The following is a 22,521-nucleotide window of genomic DNA, read 5'->3' as shown; positions in this document are numbered from 1 at the left end:
TTCGAAGACAGATGTAAGTTTAAGAGATGATAGAAATACTTACAACTTTGCCTATATTATTTTTTGCAAAGTGTTCTGAGTGCAGAGAAAGGTTTGAGGGCAAATATCCTCATAGGAGCTCAGATGAGATGTAGAAAGTTCATTGTTAGGCCAGTACCCAAAACAGATGATCCCAAGAGGTTTAAGGCAGCTAGGAGGGACAATAATAGAGGCTGAGCCCGATGATGTGCTATCATCATGGAATGAATCAGGCGCGTAACAAGGACTGGGCAAGGGGAGACAGTTGTCTGGGGGCCCCACTGCCTGGAGGGGCCCTCCAGAGGCACCTCACGTGACTCCCCATTGCCCCCTGCCCAGCCCCAAGGCCCCTCAGCCACTTGCCCTGTTCGCCGTCTCTCCAGCTTGTTCTCCTGGCCGGCAATCCAGGCAGCAGACAAGCTGCAAAGAGCTCCTTTTCTCCTGCCTCTCAGCTGATCGGCGGGTGGGCGGGGCTTCCAGGGAGGCCTCGTGTAGGCCTCTGTGAAGCCTGAACTCCAGTAGGGCCCAAGCCAGCCAGGAAGGAGGAGGCAGCCAGAGTGGCCACCACTGCTCTCTGCAGCAGAAGACCCCTTGCTGCCAGGTAGAGTGTGAACTCCTTTTTGTGGTTACCTTCCCCGCCCCGGATATATAGGCATCTGCTTGCCATAGGGCTTTGATATGGGGGGGGGGAGGGACTGAGAAGTCTCTGAATATTTATTTTTAAACAGCTTGGAAAATTTGCTGGCTTAAAAAAACTATCTAAAAAGTCCTATAAGTGGCTTGTTTCATGGCAGAAAATTACAAAAACTTCTGGAAGAAACAGTATTATATTTATTTTATTCATTCATTCATTCATTCATTTATAAATGCACTTATGTTCAAGTTGTTTTGCAACCCAGAAGGTCTGAGTGAGAACTGTGAAGCATGTGTGGTGCTTTTATTTAATTTATGTGAACTGCTCCCCAATAACTTGCAGGGACTTCAGGGTAAATCTGGCCAACATGTGAATGCAGCACCTCTATTCCAGAGGAGATGTGTGTTAAAGGGCTTTAAAAGCCTCCTGTGAAAAACCTCCTGGAATCAAACTTGACTGAATTTGTTCAGAATTCTGAGAAAACAAACATAGGCTCACCCTGCATGGTTGAAAGTCTCCTTTGCTAATCTGCAGCGAGGGGCCCATTTTAATAATTCATCTTTCTAGTGTGTTCTAGGCATTAAAAGTAAAACAAATGTATAGTACTCAATGTATATGACTATATATTGTGACGTGTGCATGTGTGTATTCAGTGAAATGTATTTCCAGGCAGCATACTTATTTTGGAATATCAGACTTAAATCCTTGGGGGCCTGGGGTGTGCGGAGGCCCTGGACTTTGAGTGGGGGGGGCATTTTAAAATCTTGTCTCTGGGCCCATTCCAACCTTGCTACGCCCCTGGAATGAATCCAGCTGAACATCCTGCTGCTTGCTTCCCCGCTTTCCTATTTTTTAAAAAAAGGAGTGTTGCATGTGAAGAAATAAACAAACAGAGCTGAAGCCTCTGCCTCATGCAGCAGCAGCAGCAGCAGCAACAGCTCCACCTCATGTGGCTGCGAGTGTGACTGCTGCAGACTGCCACAGTCAGATGGTGCCCGTGTTAAGAAGAGGCCAGCTGGCAGGCTCTGGGATTTGGAAGCATTGTTGTTAGATAACAACATTCGAGGCAAGCAAGTGTTGTTGGGGTTTTGTTTTCGCTTTGCAGTGCATCGAGATTGGCAGTAGGATCAGTTACTCCCCGGTGCAAAACGCTCGCCTCTCCAAGGACACGCAGCCTAGCCTAAGCACCTTCATTACAGACAGCACACAGAGCCCATGGAACTAATTGGCAGCAAAGCAGCAAATACAAATAAGCCCTCCCTCCTGCCTCCCTTCCCCGATGCCACTGAATATAAGGAATGCCTGTTCTGTAGGAATTTTCCTGTACAGGGAATGTATCCAGGCCGAGTGAATGCGTACAGAGGGAAGAGGGATCACAGTGGAAGGCCCCGTCCCCCAATTGGTGTGTTCAGTTTAACGCATTCATGGAATTTGTGGACATATAAACATCTGCCCTGGGGGGGGAAATGGTTTCCAGTGGCTGGGAAAACAATATTAGGAGGACAACTGTAGGCTCCAAGCAGACCTTCAATTGAATGCTCAAAGGTTTCCCCTCTGTGTCTGTTCATTCACCCTGATTATGCCATGAGAAGAAAGCTGGAGATCACTCTTATTTATTTTATTTTATTTTATTTTATTTTTTACATTTCTATTCTGCCCTTTCTCCAAGGAGCCCAGAGCGGAGTACATAGTTAAATTTCTCCAAAAGCTATGGGGTAGATTAGGCTGAGAGATCGGTGACTGGCCCAGAATCACCCAGCAAGTATCCTGGCCAGAAGGGGATTTGAACTCGGGCCTCCTCAGTCCTAGTCCGACATTCTAACCACAACACCATGCTAGCTCCTGGTATACTACTGCAGGGATAGGTAGGGATACAGTCCTGGCACTTTCCCCCCCTAAATGGACATAATATGTTGCTCTTGTTTGTTACAAAACTGAATGTTGGACTACAATTGGGTTTTTTTACAATTTCCCCTGTCTTTTGTTGCAAGGAGTATCCTCCACCTTTTGTGGTTGACAATCCATTCAGCTCTTCTGGGTGAATAACCACATGAGATTCAAGCTCCATAGGATTAGGAAACTACCCTTGACTTCTTGTAACAAAATGTGCAAAATCATTGCATCGATCTGACATGGGGTGGTGAAGTGGGTATGGCTAAAAGGCATGGCTGACAAGTTGGACAGGGCTATGGGGGCTATCCCGGAGAGCGTCTGCAGTTCCGAATTTGCAACTGCACTACTGCTTATAAAGACTCGTTCATGCAGGACTGTTCCATCCATCCCGATCAACTTGTTGCCACAAAGCTGCAGGTATGTAAGATAGTCTTGGAGTTGGTGGAAATGGCTGTTAGAGAAATGTGGAGCAAAGATTTGCTTATCTACTTCACCTGCAGCGGATGTGCACATTAGTAAGGAGCACGGCTAATTAATATTTTCTGGAGACATGAAGCAGAAGTGCTCTTACCCCTGTACTTCTGGGCTGAAGTCTAGGGCCTCCACACATCTTCGGGGCCTCGAAAGCCTTTTAAGTCTGTCCCAGGTGGTATGGTCGCGTTAAATATGTGTTTGGAGGCCCCACCCACCCAATACTGGGTGGGTGAGGCCTCCAAAGGCCTTTAGGTCCAGGCTCCAAAATTACCTAAGTGCACTTCTGACATGAAATTAAAGTTCTAAGTGGAGTAGTTTATGTAGGAAATGCATCAGGTAGATGGGAAAGGCCTACATGCCTAGCTGCTTGCTAGGAAGGGGAGGAGGAAGGGGAAGTCTCAGGTTTCATTCTCTCACCTGAGAGACAGAGAGAATGAAACCTGAAACTATCAATCTAACAAAGGGGAAGTAGAGCAGAGAAAGCATGGTCAGAGAGGGAATCCCCTTGCTCACTATCTCTACCCCTAATGGTCAATCGGGTTGCTGGTGCTAAGAGCTGAAATTGTCAGGAGCTGCATCTCCAACAGAGGCCACATGGGTTCTTCATGCCTTCTTCTGTGGGGCTGTGATTCTTGTAAGAACCCTGTGATTCTTACAATAACTGGGAGAATCAGCATGGTCTGCTTGCAGTCTGGATGTCCTGCAACTTTGGGCTCATTTAGGATTTTGGACAAGCCACTAGAAAAGACTCCCATGGAAATACTGACAAAGATAGGAAATTAGGGGAGAAGGAAAGTGCTTGTCTGTTTATGACTGTAAGAATAGGGTTGTTATTTTAAAGGATAAGAGAGTGTCCTGATTAAGGGCAGAGCCCACAGGGGAGCAATTGTACCATGATGGACAGGGCCAGAGAGAGTGCCTTCATTCCTAGTTGGATCTGGATATCAACAGAGAAGAAGTAAAGCAAAGTGTAGTGTGCAGTCAAGTTGATTTCGACTCCTGGCACCCACAGAGCCCTGTGGTTTTCTTTTGGTAGAATACAGGAGGGGTTTACCATTGCCTCCTCCCATGCAGTATGAGCTGATGGCTTTCAGCATCTTCCTGTATCACTGCTGCCTGATATAGGTGTTTCCCATTGTCTGGGAAACATACCAGCGGGGATTCAAACGGACAACCTTCTGTTAGTCAAACATTTCCCCACTGCGCTAGGAATGAGCAAATGGTTCTTGTCAGCAGCCTGGAGTAGCAAGGGCAGCACCAGGGCCTTGACAGAGCCCAGGGGATTGTATGCAGGCCTGACTGAGGTCAGCAAGCAGGTAGATGTAAATGTTGCTCCAGCACTAGTCAGATGATGGCACTTTAGAGAGTTATATAAGCAGAAGTTCTTGCCCTGAGGACTGCTGCAGGGAGGCGTGTGTCTCCAGCTGAGCTTCCTTTTAGAAAGATGAGCACACAGTTAAAGCAATGCAGCTCTGGCTCTCAGTTGTTTTGGGATAGCCACTGCTGTCTCTGGGAGTGATGTTGAAGATGGGATGCAGAGGAGGCAAAAGGGTTTGAGGGGCAGAACCACTATGGAGCCCAAAAGGAAAGCCATTTCAGGAGGTTGTGAAGGATAGTGTGGATTCTCTGGGGGTGATTCTGCCTCTGCTTCAGTAGAAGAGTCTGTGGAAATGTCTTCTGCTAGGGCTAATTCCTGGGATAGCAATGGGGTGTGTGAGTGTGTCTTAATGAATCTTCAGCCCAGTGTCTTTCTCAGGCTCCTTCTCATGAAAAGGAGTTTTTCAGGTCTGTCTGAGTCCTGGGCCATGATAGATATGGCAATAAGGATAACACACTTGTGTTGCTAATAATAGCACAGCAGTTACAGCTTCTGTTGTAATAGTATTGGGACAATTGCATTTTCCAGAATTCTCCCTTCTACGCAACTCTTAAAAGCAAAGCAATTATAGTCTATACTGAATATTCTCCCTGCTTTTATAAACATTTGCAAGACATTTGTTGCGACGGATTGCTTAGGTCTGTGGTGCCCTAATATATTTTAGCACAGGGCACTATACACTTTAATTGAGCACTGAGGCTTAGCCCTGTAAATGCTGATTAGCTCTATTCCTCTGTGCATGCAGTGTTCCTATACACTGCACCCTGTGCTCCATACAGCAGTGGCCAACAGCTAGACTGGACAATAGGCCAGTCTAGGCCAGAGCACGAGGCCAAAATTCATTTCCCTAGTTTCGGTTACTCCTCATGAGTCATTGCTGCATGAGGCTCAAAGCCCCAGACTCTTATTCTGCCTGTCCTGAGAAAAAGGTTTAAACTTTAGGAAACACATACGAGGCAGCCTGTGGGTGTTTCTAGATGAAGCCAAGTATGCACTGATTGAATGGAGCCAAAAAGATGGATTTTAGCCACAAGAAAGTCCTAGTGCTTGATGTGGTCCAAGGGTTGCCAGTTTCCTATTACTGTTGTACATAGGGTTAGGAACATAGGAAGCTGCCATATACTGAGTCAGACCACTGGTCTATCTAGCTCAGTATTGTCTTCACAGACTGGCAGTGGCTTCTCCAAGGCCTCAGGCAGTGGTGTGCAAGGAACCGCGCCTCTGCAGTCCAGGTGGTGGTTCTTTAAGGACGGGGATGCATTTACCCCTCCTGATGCTTTTCCCCTGCTGGTGCTCCTTTTTAAAAAAACAACCTCTTGGAGCAGCAGTCTGCCGCCCCTGCCCCCGTTTTCGGCCGGAAGTGTCCAGAAGTACCGCACACATGCACGTCCAATGTGTTCAGTGTGACATACACATGCACGGTACTTCCGGCCTCTTCCAGCCGAAAACGGGGGCAGGGAGAGCAGGAAGGTACGCTGCTACCCCATAAGTTTAAAACGTATTTGTTTGGCCTGGCTTTCCAGGGTTTTTAAATTTTAACCCGATTTTGGGGCTTTTAATTACTGTAAACTGTTTAATCCTATTTTAAAATGTTTTTATATTGTTAATTGCTATATTGTTTTTAATTTGTTTTAGTTTTTATTGTTTTAGTGGCTTGTTTTAATTGTAAACCGCCCTGAGCCATTTTGGAAGGGCAGTATATAAATCAAATAAATAAATAAATAAATAAGAAGGTTTTTTCTTTTAAAGGAGCGCCAGTGGTGGGGGGGAGCGGTGGGAGGGGTAAGTGCATCCCCCTGCCCGTAAAGAACCACCCCCCGGCACTGAACCTTCAAACTGAACCCCATTCGAACCAGTTCAGAGGCCTCTACAATGGGCTCTGGACCGGTTTGTGCACATCCCTAGTTGCAGGCAGGAATCTCTCTCATCCCTGTCTTGAAGAAGTCAGAGAGGGAACTTGAAACCTTCTGCTCTTCCCAGAGCGGCTCCATCCCCTGAGGGGAAGATCTTACAGTGCTCACATGTGGTCTCTCATTCAAATGCAATCGGGGCAGACCCTGCTTAGCTAATGGGTCAAGTCATGCTTGCTACCACCAGACCAGCTCTCCTCTCTCCCAACAGTCCCGGATTACACAGGATGTCCCATATTTCCAGGGGGGAAATGGTCACTGTATTTTGGTTTTGCTGTGGAGATTGTGTCCCAGGAGGAGGAGGGGCGTGAATGGACAGGAAAGGAGGGGAGGGGAGGCAGGAATGGCGAGCGAGGTCGCACAGCGAGAGCGAGGGGCAGGGCAGAGGGAGCTCTCTCCACGTGGGGTGGCTTGAATCAGTTGTTGCTTAGCGGTCCTCCCCTCTGGAGAGGACTTGACTGCAAAGGAGAGGAGCCTTAGTTCTGATCAGAGCTCAGCCAGCCAACAGCACCAGTGTGTTGGGGAGGGGACAGAATGGAGAGCAAAGTGAGCGAGCTGTCACCTAGCTGCATCTTCGCTGCAATTGTGTGGTGTAGCCTTATGTTTCCTGGCTAGGAAGTAAGCAGAAAACGTGGGCTGTTTGTAGGTCCCTGGGAGTGGCGATGGATTGGGGACCTAAGCAGGCTGGGCCCGCCCCTGAGATGGGCCCGCCCAGAGACAACCCCTCCCCCTTGTGTCCTGTATTCGGGCAACAGGCTGTTGGCAACCCTAGCTGTCCAGCCAGCCAGCCCTTCGTCCTCCCCTCTCTGTCCTCTTCTGCTTGCTGAAGGGCACAAAGCTTACCATGGCTGAGGCTGCTCCACAGCCCACCTGAAAGTCACCCGCTGTTCTTTGCTGAGCAACACTCTCTAATCTGTGCTAGTGTCAGTTGTGAGCGAGTCAACCAGCTGTTCGCCTCGCCATACATTACATCCAGCTCAGCAGGGTATGACACAATGGCAATTGTAAAGTGAGTTATAAAATGTTTATAGAAACCCTTTATAGCGTGAGCGCATCTAAACTAGCAGAAATGCTTTAGCTGATGCTTTCAGAGCACTGGAGCAAATTCAGTGGACAGATGTTACCCCAGAGGTGGGGGTCGGAGGCCTCAGTGAGGGGTCAAATGCCTTTCTCAGGCAAAGCAGTGGCTGAAAGCGAATCCACCAAACAATTTGGTGGATGGACGAAGCAAGGGCAGGAGGAAGAGAGTAGACAAACAGAAAAGCAAAGGGATTATTGTTATTAGCCAAATCAGTTTGTTTCCAAAGAGGCACAAGAGTCCCTTTCATAAATTGACTTGCGCTCTAGTTATGAACTCTGCAAGAGGAGCAGAACTCATAGATCTTTCTATGAGTCAAACAGGTGATTGGCAGGAAGAGATGGGCATGCACATACAGACACACTGCAAAAGAAAAAGAATGAGAATAGGTCCATACATGAAGAAGGGCATGCTGTGTGCATGCAAATGTCTGGAACAACTGGAGCAGTGGGGGTGGGCCCATAGCTCAGTGGTTATGCCTCTGCCTTTCATGCAAATAGTTCCAGGTTCAATCACTCACATAAGAACATAAGAACATATCTGCTGGATCAGGCTCAAGGCCTATCTAGCACCCTATTTCCCACAGTGACCTACCAGATGCCTCTGGGAAGCCCACAGGCAAGAGATGAAGGCATGCCGTCTCTCCTTCTGTTGCTCCCCTGCAACTGGTATTTAGAGGCATCTTGCCTTTGAGGCTGGTGATGGCCTATAGCTGTCAGACTAGTAGCCATTGACAGACCTGTCCTCCATGAATTTGTCTAACCCTCTTTTAAAGCCATCCAGGCTGGTGGCCATCCATGCACTGGGGCCATTCACATGACCTACCGGGGGTGAGGAGGGGTGGGGGGTGGTGAGGGGAAGGCTTCCCAAGAAATGTACCAAAGGTGGGGGGATACAAAAAACAACAGATACAACACAGCTCAGAAACAAATGTTTCAAGTTATTAGGATTATTAATCCCTCCCTTGCTCTTTCCTTAGTTTAAACTAAAACAAAAAACCAGCTGCTATTAGCCACACGGGCATGAAAAGTGTAGTATCTTTATTGGACTCCTCACAGTTATGAGCAGCTTTGGGGCATGACTACTAAAAGCAAGGAAGGGGTTAAGAACACTCTTTTTCTCCCTGCATGCTTTTTACCCTATCTTTGAAGCAGCCACCTGGGACTCCTAATTAGTACAGTAAAAAATGCAGGCGATGCTAATCAGAGATGCCTGGGGTCATAGGACGCTGCCATATACTGATTCAGACAATAGGTCCATCTAGCTCAGTATTGTTTTCACAGACTGGCAGCGGCTTCTCCAAGGTTGCAGGCAGAAATCTCTCTCTCAGCCCTATCCTGGAAATGCCCGGGAGGGAACTTGGAACCTTCTGCTCTTCCCAGAGCGGCTCCATTCCCTAAGGGGGATATCATACAGTGCTCACACTTCTAGTCACTCATTCATATGCAACCAGGGCAGACCCTGCTTAGCTATGGAGACAAGATGCTTGCAACCACAAGACCAGCTCTCCTTTCCATAGGAGAGGAGATGTCACAGGCATCTAATTTGGTCCTTACTCTCTCTCACCAAAGGAGGGAGCTGTCAGCCTCTTTGCAGCTGCCTTTAGCACACACTCAGTTGGAACCAAAATGTCTCCAAAGTGAAAATCAAGAGAGACCGTGTTGCAGCAACGCAGCTACCAACTCCACAGTTGTCAGGTGACAGAAGGGGCCAATGGCATTCAATGTGGCTGTATTCAGCCCCCACAGCTTTTCCTGTGTTGGTTGTGGAGTGGCCGCCTTGAGGTCCATCCAGGTAGGAGATGGCCCCCGGGGCCCAGTTTTCTGAGGGCTCCCTGAAGCCTGGTGCCAGCCCTGATCGTTAGACTCTGATTGGAGAGACCCAGGTTCTAATTCCTGCTTGGCCATAAAGCTCGCTCTGATGGGGTGTAGCAAAGTTGGAGTGGTCCCTGGGACAGATAAGCCCCTGCCCCCCGCCGGCTTCCCTGCCAGTCCAGTAAAGCCTAACTGTTATATTCTATCCAGTATTTTATACGTTTTGTTGTTTAGAAGTTTGTCCCAGTAGATATCCTTGTAGAGAGTGTGGGGGTGGAGCGAGAAGGAAAACGGGAGGGAAAGGAGAAGGAGGAGATGGAGTTGTTTCTGAACAAACTCTACATAGTTAAATCTACATAGGATTATGTTGTGCTTGTGAGGGAAGCAGCTATAATACACTCACTCACACAACAGACCATCTTACTCCCGTATTGAAGGAGCTACACTGGCTGCCGATATGTTTCTGGGCAAAATACAAGGTGTTAGTCATAGCCTATAAAGCCCTAAACAGCTTGGGCCCTGAGAATGTCTACTTCGTCATGAACCCCACCACCCATTGAGATCATCAGGAGAGGTCCATCTGCAGTTGCCACCGGCTCGTCTGGTGGCCACTCCGGGACGGGCCTTCTCCGCTGCTGCCCCGAGGCTTTGGAATGAGCTCCCTAGTGAAATAAGAGCCTCCCCATCTCTGACAGCTTTTTAAAGTCTTTAAAGACGCATCTCTTCACCCAGGCTTTTAATTAATATTGTTTTAATGGTTTTAATGCTGTTTTAAAATATTGTTTTAAAAATTTTTAATTGTTGTAACGTTTTAAAGTCCAGTGATTCTCAAACTTGGGTCCTCAGGTGTTATTGGACTTCAACTCCCATAATCCCCAACCAAAGGCCACTGAGGCTGGGGATTATGGGAGTTGAAGTCCAATAACACCTGAGGACCCAAGTTTGAGAATCCCTGTTTTAAACATTTTGTTTTTGTTTTAACTAATGTTTTACTTTTTCTGTTTTTATTTTGTTGTAAACCTCCCAGAGATGTAAATTTTGGGCGCTATAAAAATATGATAGATAGATAGATAGATAGATAGATAGATAGATAGATAGATAGATAGATAGGCTGGGGATAAAATGGGGAGGCCGAGTCTCATGTCTGCTGCCCTGGAGGACTACAACTCTAATAAGTAAGCAAACTCCTGGTTTCTATCCTGCACACATCCCTTACATTTAGAAACAAAAATTCCTGATACAGCCCAGGCAAAAACACCTGACTGGCAATTGGTAATGCTGTTGTTCATTTGCTCTTGTCAAGATGCTGCTCACCATCATTATTATTATACAGTACATTGATGGCAGGAAGCCCTTAGACAAGGTATTTAGGGACACTCTAGCCATGTCTCCATTTATTGTCTGTAAGCTTGTAAGCAATGCCATAAATTAGATTACTGGAGGATTATATATTATACCTTGGCTGGTGACTGACATATAACAGATCCCCCCGCATTAGCTAATGGACTCTGGTTGTACTACAAGCTCCATAAAAGCCACCTCTGGCCTTTCCCCTTTCTCACTCTGCAGCTCTAGGGGAACCTGCACAATTCTCGGCTTTTTCAGGAGACGTGCTTCTTGTACAGAGCACGGCATGCCTGTTTCACAGAGGCACTGTTCCAGTTGTATACAAATGTCAAACAAGTAAAATGAATGACTGTTGAAATAAAACAGAAGGGAAAGTGCAATGGCAAATGAAGCAAGCTACTCAAATGAAGCAAGCTACCTTGCGGAATAAGTCATGGATCACAAAGATGGTGCTTGAAGCACCCTTAAAATGTTTGGACTCTTTAAGGGTGTTTGAAAGTAGCCTGAGAGAAAAGCACTTGTGAATAAATATCTACCCCTTTGTGCGTCGGGCTGATCATTATTCAGAAGCACTTTTCTCTTGGGCTACTTTCAAACACCTTTAGAGACCCAACTACACATTGGGCTTGGCCCAGATGTGTTCATTTTTTATTTACTCAAAGGCAGCTGTAGGGTAGGGATGTACATGGCCTCTGAACCGGTCCAGTAGGGCACGGGGGGGGGGGGTTGTACCTTTAAGGGCGGGGGGGTTAGTACTCCCCCCCCCGCCGCTCTTCCCCCTCCGGCGCTGTGGTTTTCCTTAAAGTTTCTGGGGCAGCAGTATTCCTCCCTGCCACCCCTGGCCCCGCCGTTAGCCTTCCAGAGACGAAGTCCGTAACACGCAAGCGCCCGTTCCACCGTGCGTGCGCACCTGTCGCCGCTGCGCGTGCGCTCCGCAGATGTCACACATCGACGTGTGACGTCTGCTGAGCGCGCGCGGGGCGGAACGGGCGCATGCATGTTACGGACTTCATCTCTGGAAGGCTAACGACGGGGGCAGGGGCGGCAGGGAGGAACGCTGCCGCCCCAGAAACTTTAAGGAAAACCACAGTGCTGGAGGGGTAAGAGCGGCGGGGGGGGGAAGTACTACCCCTCCACCCTTAAAGGTACAACCCCCCTCCGTGCCGAACCGCCGGACCGGCTCGGAACCGGACCAGTTCGGAGGCCTCCAGCATGGCCTCCGAACCGGTTCGGGCACATCCCTACTGCAGGGGACCCAGTCTGGCCATGGAATAGGGAAATGGCGCTTTAACCCTTGGCCCTTTGCCTTAGTCCCGATCTGGATTGGGGTACTCTCTGACTGCTATTCTCCCATAGAAGAGGGTTGTATCCGGAGGATCATGGGTTGCTTTGACCTCCTGCTCCAGACAGGGCCAATCAGAGAGCTTTCCTTTTGACAGGAGGGAGCGGCAATCCCCTTGTCCCCGTTTTTCGCCCGGTCTGGCTCCAGCAGGTGCTGTTTTCAAATCGCTCCAATTTAATTCAGGTGTTCTACTAATTTCCTTTTGGTCTAATTTGACTAATTTCGACTCCCTTGTCTCCCTCCTCTGCGCCTTCCCTGCGAGTCTAGTGCTAGTCAGGGAGGGAGCCGGGGAGACAGGGTCGCTAGCGCCAGGGGCGTAGCAAGGTTGGAGGGGGCCCAGAGACAAGATTTTAAAATGGGCCCCTTGCTGATATACACACACAAACACACTTCACAATCTAGTTTTTTTTACTCTCTGCTCCCGCCGATCTCCAAGAGACTCAACATAATTCATAAGCGGTGCAACATGGGCGGGTGGGGAGTCATGTGATGTGCCTCTGGGGGGCCCCTCGAGGCAGTGGGGCCCCAAGACGACTGCCTCCCCTTGCCTAATGGTAGTTACGCCCCTGGCTAGCACTCTTCAGCTGCAGATTAAGTTGGCCCTCTGAATGGCTGCCGAAGCGAAAGAGAGGCTTCTCCCTCTCTTTCGGAGGACTCAGTCACACACTCCATGTGCAGGGCCGAGTGGGCTGCAGCAACCACTCCCGCGCCTGCAACTCCCCCCCCCCCCGCCAAGTCCAAGCAGGACAAGAAGAAGGATAAGAAGGGCAGCAAGTCCCCGACTACCGCGCCCTGCAGGGCATCGGCTGGGGGAGAGACCAAGTCATTGCCTTTTCCCCAGGCTGCCATGGCAGTGGCATGGAATAACAGCCATCAGGAAGCCACAAGGGCTTCAGACCTCAAGCTCCCAGAAGCTCTTCCTGCAAAGTGTGCTCACACAGACAGTCCAGCTACAGCAGCTGTCTCTAACAGCAGGGAGGAGGAAATCTCTGCTAGTTTTGCCACTTTGCTGTGTTGAGTCGTAGAAGAAGAGCTGGGTAAGCTGGTTCCCGCCATTGCAAGTGCCATTCCCGCCCAAAACTCCGGGTCGGCCATTTTATTGGCCGCCCCAAGTGCCCTTAGTGGTGTCTCCGATGTTCAGCTCTCAGGCTCTCGACTGTCTAGGCAAGAGCTGCCCCCTCGCCCGCCCTCTCTCCATGTGGGTCTCCGGTTTACCTGCACCCTGCAGCCCCTTCGCAGCTCATTGATGAGGTTGCCTATCAGTCAGAGGCCTCTGACTCCGACAAGGAGCAGGGGGAGCACTCTGATGAGGCTGATTCCTCCCCTTCCCATCAACCGCCTTATCGCTTGTTCACGCAGGCTGATTATCCGGTCCTTTTACATAAGGTCCGTAAAACTCTCAGGTTGGAGGGCCAGATTCAAACAGTGGCTGAGACTCCTGGAGGGGTTTCTTCAGTGCTCCCCTCTCTTAAGGCGCCTGAGGTGGCAGTACCGTGCCCTCAATTATTTTTGGATATTATTCAATCCGATGGGATCGCCCCATGGAAAGTAAGCCCCCCCGCCCCCCGCTCCCAGGATTAGGCGTCGCTATCAGTCTTCCAGGATTGTTATGGACAAGCTCCAGGGTGCCATCTGTGGATGCTGAGGTGGCCGCTCTGGTGACTGGGGCTGTCCTACCAAAGGACGGTGATGAAGTGTTGAAGAACCAACATGATTAAAAAAATGCAACACTGCTTTACGCAGATCCCATGAAGCTACTGCTCTCTCTCTAATAGTGTCCATGTCCAATTCTATTTTTGCAAGGGCGGCTATCCTCTGGATTAAGGAGCTATCTCCTATGATGCCTCCGGAACTGACTGCTCTGAGGCAAGGGCTTAACAAGTTGGGCAAGGCTGCTGTCTTTATGGCAGATTCCTCCTTGGATGCAGCTCAGTTGTCAGCCAGAGCCCTGGCTTCTGATGTTACAGTGCGGCACCTTCTATGGCTTAAAAACTGGAAGGTGGACCAGAAGTCAAGGAGCAACCTCACCAACTTGGGTTTTAAGGGCAGCATGCTATTTGGTGAGGAATTAGAGCCAGTATTAATTGAAACAAAGGACAAAAAGAAGACAATGCCTTCTATGGCTCAGAGGCAGGAGTGCAAATCTTTTGCCCCTTCGCCTTCTACCTCCAGAGGCTTTAGTCCCACTTTTCGTCTCCGCCAAGGCAGGCAGGATAGGTTCTCTTGGAATAAGCAGCAGCATTCCTTTCAAGACAATACCACTTCTAGAGGTCAGCAGTCCGGAGAGCATCCCAAATCTGGGGGTTTCAAACGTCCGGCTAACCAGTGACTATCCCCAGGACTTTCCTTACCCAATGGTGGGCGGCAGGCTGCAGGAGTTCGCTGGGACCTGGTTGGGAACATGCACGGACCACTGGCTTTACCAGACTGTTTCCCAGGGGTACAGCCTAGAGTTCTCTTCCCAGCCCCCAAATCACTTCCTGCCTTTCCCTCGGTCCCACAGGGGAACCAAACACCTCCTGATGCTGGAAGCTATTCGGCACCTTGCAAGCATCCAGGCAATCGAACAGGTTCCCAAGGGGGAGGAGAGACAGGGGGTCTATTCCATCCTTTTTCTGGTGCCAAAGAAGAACGGAGAATGGAGGGCCATCCTGGATCTAAAATTTGTCAACCAGTTCCTCAGGAAATGGAGTTTTCACATGGAAACCCTCCATTCTGTCCTGATGGCCCTCCAACAGGGAGATTTTTTTGGCATCGGTGGACCTGAAGGAGGCGTACCTTCATGTCCCCATTTGCCCCCAGGACAGGCGTTTCCTCAGGTTCGTGTATCACAACTGCCACTGTCAGTACCAGGCGCTCCCCTTTGGTCTGTCGACTGTGCCTTGGGTGTTCACCAAAATCATGGTGGCACTCGTGGCACACTTGAGGATAAGGGGGGTACACCTTTACCTCCTATCTAAACGATTTGCTCATCCAGTCCCCATCATTCCAGAAGGCCCAGGAGGATATCAGGACCACTCTCTCAGTGTTGGAGCACGGGTTCGTGGTGAACTATCAGAAAAGTTCCCTTGTGCCTCACACCAGCATTCTTCACTTGGGAGCTCTGATCAATACTCTCGAGGGGACGGTTCACATCCTTGCAGAGCACAAGGTCAAGCTGACCTCAGTGTGTTGTTCCCTCCTTTCTTGTCCCAGAGTGGATGTCCTCAGCCTGAGCCAGCTGCAAGGGTTGATGGTTTCCACCATCGGCATAGGGTTGTTTCCACTCTCAGCCCCTGCATTGGCTGTTGCTTCCTTACCAAGATCTGGTAATGGACAGGTCAAGGCACAAGATCCCCTTGCCGGCTCGCGTGCAACAGTATTCCATCTGGAGCTGGAGTGGCTCAATCTCTCCACCTGGAAATTGAGCACGGTTCTCTAGCTTCCTGCGGCTATTCTACAGCTGCCTGTGACACTATCTTGGCTTCTCGCCCATCCATCAACACAGTCTATCAGTCCACTTGGAAGGCCTTCTCTCAGTGGTGTTCCTCCCAGGGTTTTTCTCCTCTCTTGGCATCAGTGGCACAGGTGTTAGGTTTTTTACAGTGGGGCTTGGATAAGGGCCTGCAGCCCAATACCTTACGTCGCCAGGTATTCGTGATCTCTTCTGTTTTGGAAGTGCAGGGGTCTCCCTCTCTGTCATGTCATCCCCACGTGCAGCGTTTCCTGAAGGGGGCGGCTGTCTTAAAGCCTCCAACTGTCCACAGGTTCCCCACATGGGACCTGAACCTGGTTCTCCAGGCTCTGACCAAACCACCGTTCAAGCCCTTGAGGTTGGTGCCCTTTAGAATACTTTCCTTGAAAGTCCTATTTTTAGTTGCTATTACTTCCGCCAGGCGGGTTTAAGATTTAGGGACCTTATCTGTGCGGAAGGAGCTTTGTCTAATTTTCCCTGATTACGTTCTCCTACGCACCGACCCTACTTACCTTCCAAAAGTGAACTCCATGTTCCATAGGGCGCAGGAGTTGATGCTGCCTTCCTTTTGCTTTCCTTTTGCCCCAATCCTTCATCTTCCAAGAAGAAGGAGTGGCATTCCTCGGACGTGCACAGGGCGGTTAAAATCTACCCCAAGCACTCTGGTTTCTTTAGGGCTTCAGAGTCCTTCTTTGTCTCCTTCAGGAATTGTTCCTTGGATAAGAAGGTCTCCACCTCTACCCTGGCCCGTTGGATATGCCAGTGTATCCAGTTGACTTATACCTCTGCAGGTGTGGCTGTACCCGGGGGTATTATGGCCCATTCGACCAGGAGTGCTGCTACGTCTGCTGGCACCCTGTTTGACATCTGTCATGCTGCTACTTGGGCCTCCTTATCAACCTTTGTGAGGCATTATAAAATCCACGACTTGACTTCGGCTGATACTGCCTTTGGACGGCAGGTCTTCCAGAGGGTGATTTCTACCTAGGGATCAGACTCAACAGCTCCCACCCTTGGGACTTCAGATGAGGGGCTATGGTATGTCCCATGATCCTCCGGATACAACCCTCATCTGAGGGAGAATAAATCGTTGGCACTTACCCGAAAGATCATTCTCCTCAGAAGTATGGGTTGTATCCGCGCCACCCTCAGATTATCATTCTTTACATTTATATCCCGCTCTTCCTCCAAGGAGCCCAGAGCAGTGTACTACATACTTGAGTTTCTCCTAGGCTGAGAGAGAAGTGACTGGCCCAGAGTCACCCAGCTAGTATCATGGCTAAATGGGGATTTGAACTCAGGTCTCCTGGTCCTAGTCCAGCACTCTAACCACTACACTATGCTGGCTCCGATGATCTGATCTGTTTTCTTTTCCTCTGTCCTTACTGTTGGGCAGTTTTCTTTTGGGGGTGGTCTGTCTCCCTGGAGGGCGTTGTGTTAGTACTGAGGATATTTTCCTAGGGGTGTTTTCCTTCCCCTTGAGACTGTTATCTATTGTTGTTGCTCTTCTTGTTTTCTATTTACCTTTGTTATCTAATCTGTCTTCGGAGCACTAGAGAGCTGTCTACAAACTGAGGGATGAGGGGATTGCTGGTGTAATCCAAGGGTCTCTGTGGCTGTTATTGAGTAAATAAAAACTAAGCACATAATGATTAACATAATGTAGACTGACCCTTAGGGTGTTAATGTGGGGAGAGGGAAAGGATGCACATTTTCTGTCAGGCTTTTGATTTTACGCTTTAGTTCTCATCTCCCACTGGAGCAAAGACGAAGGCTACAACCGTAGGTCATTGCTCAGTGGCAGCTTTGCATGCAGAAGGTCCCAGGTTAGATTTCAGGCATCTTGAAGATGTCTCCATTCCTAACTCAGAAATTTTCCAGAGGCCATTGGGAGGGAGGGGAACCCAGAAGAATGACAATGCTAGCAAGTCTTAATTAACATTTTAATTGGACATCCCCAAAAGGCAAAAATTGGAACAGTTATGCACCAAGAACAGGGGCCAGAATATAAGTTGAACATAGGAATCCAGGAAGGAATCTGCCTTATACTGACTGAGTCAGACCATTGGTCTATCTAGCTGTTGGGCTTTCCTGCCAGCTCCCGATGAGGTGAGACACTCACTGGACCAAGCAGCAGCAGGAACGGAGGCTGCAACGATTCCTGCTGGGAATCGGCGATGTCCACCCCCAGGGTGTGGGGAGAGCAAGGAAGCCTGGTGGGGTGGCCACCCATGGCTGGGCTGGCATGGCCTTACAGGTCTTCGCCTGGTTGTGCCGAGGGGATAGCAGTCCCTGTCCTCTGCAAAAGCTTTGTGTGACGGCGCTGGAAGTGGGGGCGGGTCCTGGGAGAATGGCAGTTGTAGTGCCTGGGGATGACTAAGGAGAAAGTCTGGCCATCAGAGGAGGAGCCAAGGAGGGAGGCCGGGGATTGCCCTGGATGCTGGGCACTATTGAATGGGCTCGTGGCCAGTGATGAAGGTGGTCAGCGGAGACGGAAGGCAGCAGCCCCTGGAGGCTCCCGGAGAGGAGCAGGGCAATCCCTCTCCCTAGCTGGTGGAGGAGGACCAGGGTGATTGAAAACCCCCTCCCCACCCCCATGAGGCCTATTTGCCCCTGGCTGTGAAAGGGCAGCAGAGGAAAGCTTCACACTAGCAAAGTATTGCCTGCCCTGCCTGGTAATGGCTCTCCAAGGTTTCAGGCAGGAATCTTTCCCAGCCCTGCCTAGAGATGCTGCCAGGGATGGAACCTGAGACCACCTGCATGCAAAGCAGATGCTCTACCACTGAGCAATGGCCACCTCCCCTAACGGGAATATCTTACCACAGACAGGGCTCACATGTAGTCATCCATCCAAGTGAACCCAAGTAGGTGAACCCTACTTAGCAATGGGTTAGCAATGGGGGCACTCGTGCCTGCTACCATGAGAACGGCATTCTTCTCCCAAGGCATATAGACTTAATGCAGCGGGAGTGTCCATGCCTTAGTCTGAATGCTTAACATGCTCCACCACCTCAGTCTCCCCACCCCCAACATTGAAACCGATTTCTCTCTCTCCTCTCTCCTGCCCGTGCGAATTCTTAGAGGCTAGAACTGTCCCCACTTTATTTCCCAAGTGAGGAACCATGGCAGAGCCAAAGTGAATGCAACAGCAATCTAATTGCTGACGACATTCTAGAAGTTCTGGCCACTTATTGTATTTATGTTTGATCTGTTACCAGAGCATTAAATATGACATGCAAAGGACACAACCTTCAAGGAAATCTGATCAAGTATTCATGACTTAATAAAACAAACTTCTCCCCACCTCAAAAGCCATTTCAGCCAAATGGATGTTCTCCTGACTTATAAATCTTTCTGCTGGAACTGATTATTCAGTAGCAGCCCCTCTCCACCCACCGCCAGCATACATATAAAACATTTTTATATGCCAAGAACACTTTGTCCACATGGAATAATAAAGCAAGTTTTGTTTTTAAAGTGCACATACATGCATCAAATACTGTTTTAATAAAAGCAAGAAGGGCTCAACAGACGTTTAAAGGTTTGCTGCTCCTTTATGTCCCTGGGCAGGTGTGGACCTCTTTCCAACCCCCAGGTGGCAGTCTTGCTTAGTTCACATTTTGAAGGATGCCACACTCCTGAGTGAAATGCATCTGTTCCTGGTGTCCCCAAAATAACAGCCAGACTCCTGCTAACTTGGCAAAGAGGCACCTTTTAACGTGGTGATGCTCTTTATTTAGCAGTGGGAGAGTAACTGGCCCTATCCACCCCCAGCACAGTACCTCCAATGACTGTTGCTGGTGTCTATCTTATGTTTCTTTTTAGATTGTGAGCCCTTTGGGATCAGGGATCCATCTTTTTTTGCATTTTAAAATTTTCTTGATTTTAACAATACCTTAACAATCAAGTTATACTTAATTAAGGAAATATTCACTTCCTGCTTACCAGTCTGCGCAGTTCTCGTTAACTATACATATAAGCCATTGCTATAATAATACAAAACATATATACTCCATCTTACAATTCGATTTTACACTACCCAACCTGCTGTAATTACTAAATTTCAAACCCTGCTGAAAGGTCCATGTTAGAAAAATAGTTCTTTAAGTAAAGCAAGAAAGGTTCCCAATCTTCTTTGAAACATTCCAGGTTTTCATCCCTTATAAGTTGTTGTAAGTTTTGCCATCTCCGCATATTCCAAATTTTTTATCAACCAGTCTTCTTTTGAAGGCATTTTATTGTCTTTCCATTTCTGCACGTATACTATTCTAGTCGCCATGGTTGCATACATTAAAAAAGTTAAGTTTCTTCTAGAGAACTCTCCTTGAGTTATTCCCAGCAAGAAGGATTCTGGCCTCTTAGGAAATTTCATTTAAAATTTTTTCTTCAACTCATTATATATCATATCCCAAAAAGCCTTTGCCTTCCCGCATGACCACCACATATGAAAGAAAGTTCCTTCACATTGTCCACATTTCCAACATTTATTTGAAACATTTTTATACATTAATGCTAATTTTTTCAGTGTCAGATACCACCTGTACATCATCTTATAACAATTTTCTTTTAAAGTATAACAGGCAGTGAACTTTAAATCAGTTTTCCATAATTTTTCCCAAGCTGCCATCTCTATATTATGACCCACATCTTGAGCCCATTTTATCATAGTTGTTTTAACCACTTCGTCTCTTCCAAAAGCAACAACTTATACATCTTAGAGACTAATTTTTCATCATTTTCACACAGCTCCTCAGATCTCAACATCTGATCCTCAAATCCAGCTTTAAATCCTTCTTGTAAATTTCATTTAGCTGATGGTACTGAAACCAGTTGCTAACCAAATTTTGGACTTCAGCTAGATTTTTTAATTTACAGCCCTTATCTTGAAAACATAACAAATCTCTATAGATACCCCATTCAGACTGCATATTTATTTCTTTACGTGCCAAAGCTTCAATCGGGGATACCCATAATGGAGTTTTAGGTTCCAGCCATGTTTTATATTTTACCCACACTCGCATTAGACTCCTTACATAGCAATAGCAATAGCACTTACATTTATATACCGCTCTATAGCCGGAGCTCTCTAAGTGGTTTACAATGATTTAGCATATTGCCCCCAACATTCTGGGTACTCATTTTACCGACCTCGGAAAGATGGAAGGCTGAGTCAACCTTGAGCCCCTGGTCAGGATCGAACTTGTAACCTTCTGGTTACAGGGCAGCAGTTTTACCACTGTGCCACCAGGGGCTCAGTGACATAGTGATTAAGAAAATCTTTATGCACTTTAGTTTTATCATACGACAAATAAGAATGCCATCCAAACCTTCCCTTGCCAAACAAATTTAGTTATGTCCGTTTGCCATTGCTTAAAACAAGTTAACGTATTAATTATAGGAATAGTCTGAAAAAGAAACAACATTTTAGGTAAAACATTCATCTTGACAACTGAAATTCTTCCCATTAAAGATAAGTTCATTCTAGTCCATCTTTGCAAATCAATTTTTACTGTATTCCATATTTTGACATAATTATTTGAAAACAACAAATAATTTTTATTTGTCAGCCACACCCAAATATTTAATTTTCTTCTTCACTTTCAATTAGCTTATTTCATAGAGCCTATCCTTAGATTTCTGGTCCATATTCTTTGTCAACACCTTCGTTTTAGTCTTATTTATATAAAACCCAGCCAATTGGCTGAATTGTTCTATTTTTTCCAAGAGCCTTCCGATCTTCTCTAATGGATTTTCAAGAAAAAAATACCACATCATCCACAAAGGCTCTAAGTTTATACTCCTGCTTCCCTATTTTCAAGCCTTGTATTTGATCATCTTCTCTAATATTTCTACAAAGGACATCCAGAACTAATATAAAAAGTAATGGGGAAAGTGGGCAACCTTGTCTGGTTCCTTTTTGAATCTTGCAATTATTTGATAGTTCCCCGTCTATAATAATTTTAGCATATTGCTCCAAATATTTTGGGGTCAGGGATCCATCTTATTTATTTATTATTTCTCTGTGAAAACCACCCTGAGCCATTTTTGGAAGGGCGGTATAGAAATCAAATCAAATAAGTAAGTAAGTAATGTCATGGAGCACTATTTGTACAACTCTTTTCATTGTTGTAAGTCACCTTGTAGGGATACACACTTCATGATAGAGATACTACACCAGAATCCAAATGAGGTGGTTGCAGTTAATATAGGTACTCCAGAATTTCCTTCTGCCTTCAGCAGCAGAACCCCCAACAAATTCACCTTGAGGTCTTTCTCACAGCCAAATGGGGTGGGAGGTGTAGCTGGAGGGAATGCAGGAATCTACCTTCCCATTCCCACATGGCCAGAACCTGATCACAGTTCTTCCACCTGTGTACCCACACGAGTGGCGTGGCAGTGAGCTCAGTGGCAATCAGGGGTGGGACACAAGCAGGGTACTTAAATAAATAAATAGATACAATATTTACATTAGAAATTTAACTGTTAAATTTCTGATACGTTACCCAGGCCTACAGTGAGGTAGGAGGAAAAATGCACACCACCTACCTCACTCAGTGGTTATTATTATTATTTTATTATTTATTCGATTTCTATACCGCCCTTCCAAAAATGGCTCAGGGCGGTTTACACAGAGAATGAATGAATGAATGAATGAATGAGAAAGATGGATGCCTGTCCCCAAAGGGCTCACAATCTAAAAAGTATGATAGTTTGAGCCTGGTCATTGTGCCCCGAGTGATAATTCTGGATTGATTTGTCCTATGATCCATTTGTTGATTTTCCTGGCTGTCCATGGTATCCTCAAAAGTCTTCTCCAGCACCAAAGTTCAAAAGCATCAATACTTTTTCTATCTTGCTTCTTCAAAGTCCAGCTTTCACTTCCATAGTGTATCACGGAAAAAAACATTGTCTGAATGATTCTAATCTTTGTATGTATAGACACATATACCTTTGTAGGTTTAGAGCAGGCCTGCTCAACTTAGGCCCCCCAGCTGTTTTTGAACTACAACTCCCATAATCCCCAGCCACAGTGGCCAATAGCTAGGGATTATGGGAATTGTAGGCCAACATCTGCAGGAGGGCCGAAGTTGAGCAGCCCTGGTTTAGAGGAAGATAGACATATGTATATATTCCCTGCTAACCAGGCAAAAAGGCACCTTTCCAAGTGGTGATTCTCTT

General features: G+C 47.5%; 1 long non-coding RNA gene across 2 annotated transcripts in view; it reads left to right on the top strand.

Annotated features, from left to right (window-relative positions):
* Positions 1–463: 463 nt before the first annotated feature.
* The window catches only part of LOC128352855 (uncharacterized), a 60,265-nt gene continuing 38,207 nt past the window's right edge, over positions 464–22,521 (top strand). Inside the window, exon 1 of one of the 2 annotated variants that reach the window (XR_008320660.1) lies at positions 464–619. This is a non-coding gene — a long non-coding RNA (uncharacterized LOC128352855). The remainder of the gene's footprint in view (positions 620–22,521) is intronic. The other variant, XR_008320659.1, reaches the window with a different exon arrangement.

This window comes from Hemicordylus capensis, chromosome 4 (assembly GCF_027244095.1).
Source record: "Hemicordylus capensis ecotype Gifberg chromosome 4, rHemCap1.1.pri, whole genome shotgun sequence".
NCBI lineage: Eukaryota > Metazoa > Chordata > Lepidosauria > Squamata > Cordylidae > Hemicordylus > Hemicordylus capensis.
Note: the sequence above shows the minus strand (reverse complement) of the source record. Positions and strands in the feature narration are given on the sequence as shown.